The sequence below is a fragment of the Colossoma macropomum genome, unplaced genomic scaffold (genome assembly GCF_904425465.1).
Source record: "Colossoma macropomum unplaced genomic scaffold, Colossoma_macropomum, whole genome shotgun sequence".
Taxonomy (NCBI): Eukaryota; Metazoa; Chordata; class Actinopteri; order Characiformes; family Serrasalmidae; genus Colossoma; species Colossoma macropomum.
This window is the reverse complement of record NW_023494801.1, coordinates 24,436,428-24,445,938: the sequence shown is the minus strand read 5'-3', so window position 1 is coordinate 24,445,938 and position 9,511 is coordinate 24,436,428. Positions and strand designations below refer to the sequence as shown.

Genomic DNA, 9,511 nt, shown 5'->3' with positions numbered 1-9,511 from the left:
AATAATGTTTCCTGATCTTAAAATATGTGACTATTCCTTTGTATTTTATGAAAGCACAGCCACTTGTGTTTTAAAGATCTTTAGCTAAATACCTAAATAGAGGTTTTAAATACAGAGACAAGGTGTTGTAACGTTTGAGGCATGGAGGCGGGATGCAAATGCGAGTTTTTATTGAAATGAGAGTCCATAACAAAAACAAAACAAAACCAAACTACAAGCGCTACAAGCAAACAAGAGACAAGATTACATTCACAATGCAAGACGAAGACTGAACAAACACAGGGGTATAAATACACAGAGGGGAAATGAGACACACCTGGGACTAATGAGGGGCGGAGGTACAAGCAGGTGGAACAGATAACAAGGGGGCAGGACCAGGGAGGAGACACAGAGCAACAACAAAAGCACATGGTACAAGAAAACAAAAGACACATGGCTACAACAGAGGGGAAGAAACAGACACTCAGAGGGAGAAAAGAAGGAATCCGTGACAGAACCCCCCCTCCTAACGCGCAGCTCCCGAGGCGCGAAAAACGAAAGCTATCCAAAGTGGGAGCCGGGTAGGAGGAGGGACCGGGAGAACATAAACAAGAAACTATACAGGGGACAGGACACCAGACCGGGGTAATACACTAAACCGTGCAAGGGACTGGACAAGGGACAATGACGAAACAGACAGGAAACCAGACAGAGGAGTACACAGGAAATTGGATAGGGGAATGGACAGGAAACTCCTGAAATGACAAGACACAAGAATGGACAGTAGACTGAACATGGGACTGGACCGGTGATGAGATAAAGGACGAGACAGATGAGACATGAGCGGAAAGAGACGGAACAAAGGGCTGGACAAGAGATGGAACACGCAACTGGATAGGACCAGACAGTGATGAGACTGGAAACCAAAGTGGAGTGAGAACAGGAGACGGAGTTAACATAGACATGGGAACAGGAACAGACATGGTTACTGGAACAGGGACAGAAATATGGACAGGAATGGGTACAATAAGACCAAACACAGAAACAGGAACACTGATTGAGACGGGTACAGATATATACATGGTTATAGGGACAAAAACAAAACTATGGACTGGAGACTTGGGGGAAAACACAGAATGAAGTTCATGCAGGCGAAGGAACTGGGTGGCAGACTGAGCAGGGAACTGGAAAGTCGGCACTGAAGCAGGACACTGGAAGGCCGTCACTGGACGCTGAAAGATTGGCATAGGAGGGGGTCGCTGGGAGGTTGGCGGCGGAGCATAATGCTGAGAGGCCAGCACCGAACCAGGACAGGAAATGAGAAAAGGAGTGGCCCAGGGTGCAGGAGCAGAAACTGTGGCATCCCAGGGTGCAGAAGCAGGAGTGGCCCAGGGAGCAGGAACTGGGACTGGTGACGCTGAGGCCATGGGCAGGTCTGGGGATGTAGAGGCTACCAGCAGGTCAGGGAACTCGGAAGCAACGTCCTCGGCAGCAGGCTGGGCCGCAGCGACGTCCTCGGAGGCAGGCGGGCCTGCTGCGACGTCCTCGGAGGCAGGCTGGGCCGCAGCGACGTCCTCGGAGGCAGGCTGGGACGCTGCGACGTCCTCGGAGGCAGGCTGGGACGCTGCGACGTCCTCGGAGGCAGGCTGGGACGCTGCGACGTCCTCGGAGGCAGGCTGGGACGCAGCGACGTCCTCGGAGGCAGGCGGCCCTGCAGCGACGTCCTCGGAGGCAGGCGGCCCTGCTGCGACGTCCATGGCTGAGGCTGGCGGGCCTGCTGCGACGTCCATGGCTGAGGCTGGCGGGCCTGCTGCGACGTCCATGGCTGAGGCTGGCGGGCCTGCTGCGACGTCCATGGCTGAGGCTGGCGGGCCTGCTGCGACGTCCATGGCTGAGGCTTTCTCCTTACTAGGGAGCAACAGCTGAAGCCGACAGAGCAGATGGTAGCTCTCCTGAAGTCTGACCTCATTTTCCTTGATAAGGTCCTGCAAACTCGCTGCTTCCCTGTGTGGTCTTGCATTCTGTAACGTTTGAGGCATGGAGGCGGGATGCAAATGCAAGTTTTTATTGAAATGAGAGTCCATAACGAAAACAAAACTACAAGCGCTACAAGCAAACAAGAGACAAGATTACATTCACAATGCAAGACGAAGACTGAACAAACACAGGGGTATAAATACACAGAGGGGAAATGAGACACACCTGGGACTAATGAGGGGCGGAGCTACAAGCAGGTGGAACAGATAACAAGGGGGCAGGACCAGGGAGGAGACACAGAGCAACAACAAAAGCACATGGTACAAGAAAACAAAAGACACATGGCTACAACAGAGGGGAAGAAACAGACACTCAGAGGGAGAAAAGAAGGAATCTGTGACAGGTGTAATGTAATTTCAATGTGGACACTGTGCATTGTGCATCATCAATGAGCAGATCATCAATAGGCCAACGATGAGAAAGGTGCCCAAAAAGATGCATGTTACAGTACTTAATGACTACAGGCTGGTCGCCTTGACCTCATAGTAGTCATGAAGTAGTCATGAAAGTCTTTCAACACCTGGACCTAGCCCAGCTGAAGACTATTACAAACTTTTTTCTGGATCCCCTACAAGTTTGTCAATGATGTGGTCAACTTGGACCTGCACCTCATGATACAGCATTTCAACAGTCCAATGTTAGACATATGCTAGGGTTCTTTTTGTAGAATTCAGCTAGGCTTTTAACACCATTGTGCCAAAGGTCCTGCAGATCAAAATGTCCTAACTGTGTGCTGAATCTCATCTGCCAGTGAATCATAGATTTCCTGACAAACAAGAGACATCAGGTGTGGCTAGGAAAACATGTCAGACATATGGTCCTTCAGCACTGGAATAAGTCAATGTCAAAGTCAAACTTTATTTATATAGCGCTTTTTACAACAGGTGTTGTCACAAAGCAGCTTAACAGAAAAATCCAGGTCCAAGCCCCCATGAGCAAGCCAATGGCGACAGTGGCAAGGAAAAACTGCCTAAGAGCAAGAGGAAAAAATCTTGAAACAAACCAAGACTCAAATGAGGAACGCATCCTCCTCTGGTCAACACCAGATAGTAAACAGCATTAGTATAATAAAATACAAAAGCTGGGAAAAACAGGTGAAGCAATGGTTATAATTACATAGTTTGAGTTTGTGCAGCAGCGGCAGCAGCAGTATCATCAGAAAGGTCAGTTCATCCAGGTGAGGTTTGCATAGGGTTATACAGTGAGAAGCTCCTTGGCGGTCAAACAGGTCCAGAAGGCTGGCAAGCAGTGGGCACCTGATCAAGGCAGAAGAAGCAACAGCATCAGACCGCACAGGATGGGCAGCTGTTCAGCTCGGCAAAGAAAAAGAAAACACACAGAGGATTAGTTCTGTAAAGAGTGACTTATTACAGTTTACAGGGTTAACAGAGTGCAGCAGAGACTCTGGCAGGTCTAGGTATTACAGCTTAACTAAAAGGGAAAGCCAGAAAAGTAACAGAGACATTAGGGCTCCCTGAGATGTCAGCGCCCCTCCGCTCCACCATCAGCAAACCTGAGTGAACGACGTGAGAGCAGCGGCAGCACCAACACTCCCAATTTACTCTTTACTCCCATAATACTCTATGTCCATGAACCCCCAGATCTGCACCTTTTATCTAACAGGGAAAGCTAATTACCAAATGCTTGACTAAACAAGCAGGTTTTTAGCCTAGACTTAAAGTCTGAGGCTGTGTCTGAGTCCCAAACACCAACTGGGAGATTAATCCAAAGCTGGGGGCTTTGTATGAGAAGGCTCTACCCCCTGATGTAACTTTATTAATTCTAGGTACTAATAGTAAGCCAGCACCTTGTGAACGAAGTAGGAGTGAATAACACAAAATTGTACCACAAACGACTGCATCTCCAAGAAATCGTCTGTGAATTCCCTGGAGTTTGTGGATGACACCACCGTGGTCAACTTTAGAACCAATAGCAATGATTCTGCCTACAGGAATGTCAAGCAGTTGGTATCCTAGTACAGTCAGAACAACCTGTTGCTGACCACCAAGAAAACTATGGCGATGGTGATGGGTTTCAGACACATCCCTCAAGATAGCACCTCACTTGCTCACTTGGTCATAAAGTGTGCTGGCAAGATATAACTGACCCTTCTCATGCTGGATATTATTACTTCCCTCCACTTCCCCCTGGTAGAAGATTGAGGGTTTTCAAAGCTAACACAGTAAAATATGCTGACTCCAATCTGCATCATAATGCATTTTTGTACAACTCTACAAACATTCATAGTTGATTTTTTTGTTTCCTCTTGAGACCCCTGCACATACATACATATTCACATAATCTTTTTTGATTGCTTGCAAACCAATTTACAAGTGTAACAGCACAATCTGTTGGACAGATTTTGTGTTCTTCTGAAAATTGCAATCTAAGGTATGAAAAGCAAAATGCAAAACGTAATGAAATTTTAATGGCATGACCATCTTTTTGGCAAGATATATAAAAGATATCATCATTTATATATCATACTAATCATAATAATCATCATATTATATATCATATCTGTAAAGTTTGTAACACTACTACAATTTTTAAATACACACAAACAGACTAAGATAACATACAGTGCAGGGAGAGGCAAAAAAACTGATAGGCTTATATAAAGCCTCCACCTAAATAACAATAAAATTACACAATATAATGAAAAATACAAAATAATATATATAAAAATAAATAACGTAGCGAATGGTAACCAGTTTTAAATATTTATAAATATTTATAAGATCATGCTGCTTAGGACTCCCTTGAACCATACTACCGCTGTGGCTATGCTCCATCCACTGCTTCACTCCACGCTGTCTGTGATGATCAACATGTAATAGACCTATCTAAAAACATTTAGCAAGTTAGAAAGACCATCTTTTGTGGTGCTTTTATGAGTACTGTGTTCTGCAACATAGGCAACAACTTATTGTACCTGTATGGGCAACAGATCCAGGAAGGAGTAATTTCCACATATGACAACTCTTGCAGACCCACTTCCAAACCTGAAAGACGTTCCTACCTTTTGTGATTAATGAGTAAATCTTGTAGAGTACACATTACCTCGTGTTTAAAATGGTGGGCATGTGTGCATAAGGTAGTTTTGGCAGACTTTACAGAGCCATGCTGTCAGTGATTGTCATCATGCTCCTATTCACTATTCCTAATCACTTAAAAAGTCCCTATGTTGTACAGGCTAATGTGGGCCAACCTAGGACAAAAGATGGCCTAACTGTGCAGGCGACAAACAAAGGGTTCCACTGTCATTAATGGTGGTATTATTTTACAGAGGTCCCTCTTGTGTCTCCATTTCTTAACCTTCTCTCCTTTTGTTCTGTTTAAAGAGGGATTTCACATTTTTTCTTCAGAATGTCTGCATAAATCTGTCATTAAGATGTAAGTAGTTTGGTGTAAAATGAAATTGTAGGAAAAAAACAGGATTTTTTAGAATGGTGGTGGGGAACCAGGGCTTACGATGTCTACAACACAAATTTTGCCTTTTTATTTGCAATCCAAAATGACCAGTGAACCTACATGTGACTACTGAGTGTACAAATTATAACTAGCGTTTAGCTATACGTTTTAGCGTATAGCTAGCGTTTCTCATTACCGAAGGAGACATAGGTTTTGCACAAGTCGTTGAGCTTTATTAGCCAGTTGTTGTTGGCCAGAGCTACGCTGTACACAAGCAGAATTTGCCCTTACACTACACGACTTTTACCCCGATTCTCAGTCTGGCCGAGTTTGCGCTATGTGGCTCTAGTCTGATTATTTTTGAGTCAGTAGAAGTCGACAGTTGGAGAGATCGAGCAGTGTGCGAGGGGCGCAGACTCAGATTTTTGGTATGTCAAACATGTTTGATTCTTTCGACCCGACTAAACTGGTCAACGACTCAATCTACAGGGACTCCTGCCACAGCCAGTGAAAACCGAGAGCGCAAAAGAACGAAATACAGCAAGTAAACAAAGAAAAATGGCGGAAAGTCATTCACGTGTGGAGCGAAGCTTTTTAATAAGTTTAGGGCACAAGCACAATCGTGTACTTTTAAAACTCCCACATTAAAAATACAAGTAAAAATACCACATTAATCACATTTTTTTAATCCATGAGCCTCGCTTAAATATGTTTACCTGTTGCTTCTTTACTGTGTCAGTGCAAACAGCAGAGAAAACAGCAGCAGCAGCGAGCAGCTCCATGTTTGTTTATTTAGGTCTCCTAGTAACGGGAGAACGCGAGAGTTAGCGTGAGTTAGCGTGAGTTCGCGCGAGTTCCGTTCGGTTCAGTTGTGTAGTGTGTAATCCCCAATAATTCAGTCGCCCAAAAACCAGTCATATAGTGTGAGATGCTCAGTCTTTTTATGATCTGTTAAGACTTTAAAAGTCGTGTAGTGTAGCCAAGACTTTAGGTGTCAGCTCTAGAGTGATCTTTGTTCTTCCTGATCTACACAGAAACACTTCCAGAGAACTTGTAGAGAGGAGAACTACCACTCTGCAATGTCTTCCGGGTTTCTCAAACGCTAGAGGGAGTTCCCGTTAGCCGTTGAGCGCCATTTACTCCCATTCATTGAGGACTCCCTCGCGGGCGCCCTCTGCTATTTAGCAGTCCTGTTTTTGTTATAACGGGTGAATAGGAAGTGGCCAGGCACCTCATAAACCGGCTCTGGGAGAATTACCAGAGAACTTGTAGAGAGGAGAATTACCACTCTGCAATGCCTTCCGGTTTTCTCAAACGCTAGAGGGCGCTCCTGAGTGAGTCCAAAATGAATGGGTTCATATGGGGCATTTGAGCAAAATCATAGTTTATGAATGTTTCATAATTTTCATACTCGAAAATGCACTTCTTTCCTCAACACAGAACAGCATCAAATGTTTCAGTACCGCTGACATATTTTTTATAGTTTTTAAACTCAAGTTATAAGGCTTGTAAAAGTGCCTAATTTGTAATGATGATGTCATTGACTGCGAATCGCTTTACGGCAGTCGCCATGAACAGACGGGAGTATTTTCGGACCCATAAGAAATTCCCGAGGATTCACGGTTAAGAAGCTGTGGTTTGTTTCAGCTTTGCCATTAACTTGTGCCAGCTGAATTTTCAGATTCTTGCCTTGTTTCTAACAGGTAATGTACTACGGGAACATTCGAAGCAGGTATGTGAAGTTATTCCACATGTAACTTATACATATGTTTCAGATTATGTAGCTAGCTATCTAGCTAACAGCTGAGCTGGTGCTAGTTATGGAGCTTTTAAAACTTAGGATTTTTCTTTCACTCACGCAGCTCGCAATACCTCCCTCACAAACATATAGCAACGACACAGAACAGATGCAGTTATTTAAAACAAGATGCAGTTATTTAAAAACGTCCATCGTTACCATTCGTCCCATGAAATAAAGTTCCTTAAAAGTTTTTTCCTGTCTGAATCTATCATGACATAATAAGTAAGAAAACTCTTTAGCACTACTCTTAGCCAAACAAATTTCAAATAAGAATACAAAGAGTTCAAAATCAATTTAAGAATTGTTGGGAAACCAGAGAAAACTTAAAAAAAATAATAAAGATAAAAAAAAAAATAAAATAATAGAAGAACATTATGGTGTTGTTGTAAGTATTATTATTATAATTATCCTTATGTTCAAGTAACTCAAAGTTCAGGCTGTGAAGGTTGACTTTTTTTGGTGGCAATGCAGCTGTGTTGTTGCATCTTAAGATGTTTGTTTCTTTCTCTGATTTCAGCCCCTATCCTGCACATCACAAATTTTTCTATTGGTTTTGTTTCAGTTAGGTTGGCGTGCTCAGGATGTGCATGGAAGATGAATTCAAATGTCCCTTTTTTCACATTTGACATGGCTGCTGTTGTATGGGGTTTAGACCACAGCTGCTGAATGTTGTAAGTGAATTCAGCCTCCAGGACATTCACTGCATTAAAGGAGTAAATAGGTTCGCAGTCGCAGTGAACCTCTTCTCAGAAATGAAAGGATAACTCTCCACAGCAGTGTAGCTGTGGTCCTGATGAGTTAAGTTGCAGAACATCTGCTCACATATTTCACAGTTGCGAACTGGATCCTCCAGGAGGACCTGGATAAGCCAGCCTGCAATGTATGCGAGGGCCTCCTCCTTGATGCAGTCGGTCATTACAACCTAAGAATTGAAGCACATCAAAAGATAATGATACAAGTGTGTTAAATATAAACATTTCAGGACTAACTAAAATGTCTACAACATTCTGTTCTTGTTCGTCTCACCTCACTTTGCTCAAGGATGTTAAGTGCTGAGCAGGAATGTTCTTTGTTTGCAGCAGCTGAGGAGGCAATGAAGGAAAATTGGGTAGAGGTGGTGGCCACAAGGGTGACATCCTCATCTGCTTCACAGTTTGAGGATGTCTGGGAGTGAATAATATTTGAAACACAGAGACCTTTCAAGGATGCTGTGAACTCCTGTGGGCTTGGGTTGTACTTGTGACCCTCTTTTCCACAAATCAAGGAGAACAGATTCTGTAAGAAAGCAGTCTTGAAGTAGATTTTTTTAAAATTTTTGTTGTCTGTTATTTTCTATCTGTTATTGTCTTACTTTATTTATCATTTTTGTCCCTTACCTGAGTGCAGTCTTGGTTTAATTTTGAGGTACACCGATACTTGAGCCCTGCATCTGAGCACCACTTGAGAATTGTGAGGACGCTTTTTATTGTGAGGCACATACCATTTTGGCAAGGCGGCTTCCGTCCAGACCTTGGTGAAACGTAAATAGTAACAGTCAACATTTAATTTGATTCCATTTATGTGGTAAAACAGTTTTTTTTTTGCTATTGTAGTAGAACTTGTTTGTGAACTTGTTTATGTGGTTTGTATGGTGTATTGTGTTTTAATTTTGTAGGGAATGACCTGAATTGCCATCTTGACACCCAGTCCAAACAGCTCTGTAGGTATGCCAGCTTCTCCTCACTATGGATGCTGAGAGGGCACCGCCACAGGTTTGAGTCCTTGTTGGATCTTCAGAGTGATTGAGTAGGTATTTTTGACCATTAATAAGTTAATTTATGTATTGTCATAGGTAGTGGAAACTTTGATGAATTCAGTACATGTGGGAAGTCATTACCTTGAATTCAGGACATCAAACAACCTGTTCATCCTCTCAACAGCTGTGTACTTGGCCTCTGGCGGGAGTCTCTTTAGTGTGACCATTGCATTTGTTCCTGGATTGAAAATGCCAGTTCAGATTAAAAATGGCTATGTGAATATTGTGAATATTGTCTGTGACATACACCCTCTATTTTTGTAAAGTTCAAAGAAAAAAGAAAAAATTAAAATCATATGTAATTTAAACATACCAGCAGAGACCGTGTGACTGAAAACTTGGGTGGTGTAGCTCACATGCATTTTTGAAAATGCTGGCAGGAGTATATGCTTGTCAGTCAGTTTTGGGGCCATTCTGATCACATGCATCTTGTCTATTTCATAAAAAGATGCTATATGCCTCCAAAGAATAGTGTGGCTTTCAGT

At 43.2% G+C, this 9,511-nt stretch overlaps 1 long non-coding RNA gene across 1 annotated transcript; it reads right to left on the bottom strand.

The window, feature by feature from the left end:
• Positions 1 to 1,822: 1,822 nt before the first annotated feature.
• On the bottom strand, positions 1,823 to 6,416 carry LOC118821510. The gene is made up of 3 exons (XR_005008342.1): positions 6,147 to 6,416; positions 3,133 to 3,272; positions 1,823 to 2,986 (listed from the first exon to the last, which is right to left on the bottom strand). It is a non-coding gene; the product is annotated as an uncharacterized LOC118821510 (long non-coding RNA).
• Positions 6,417 to 9,511: the final 3,095 nt, after the last annotated feature.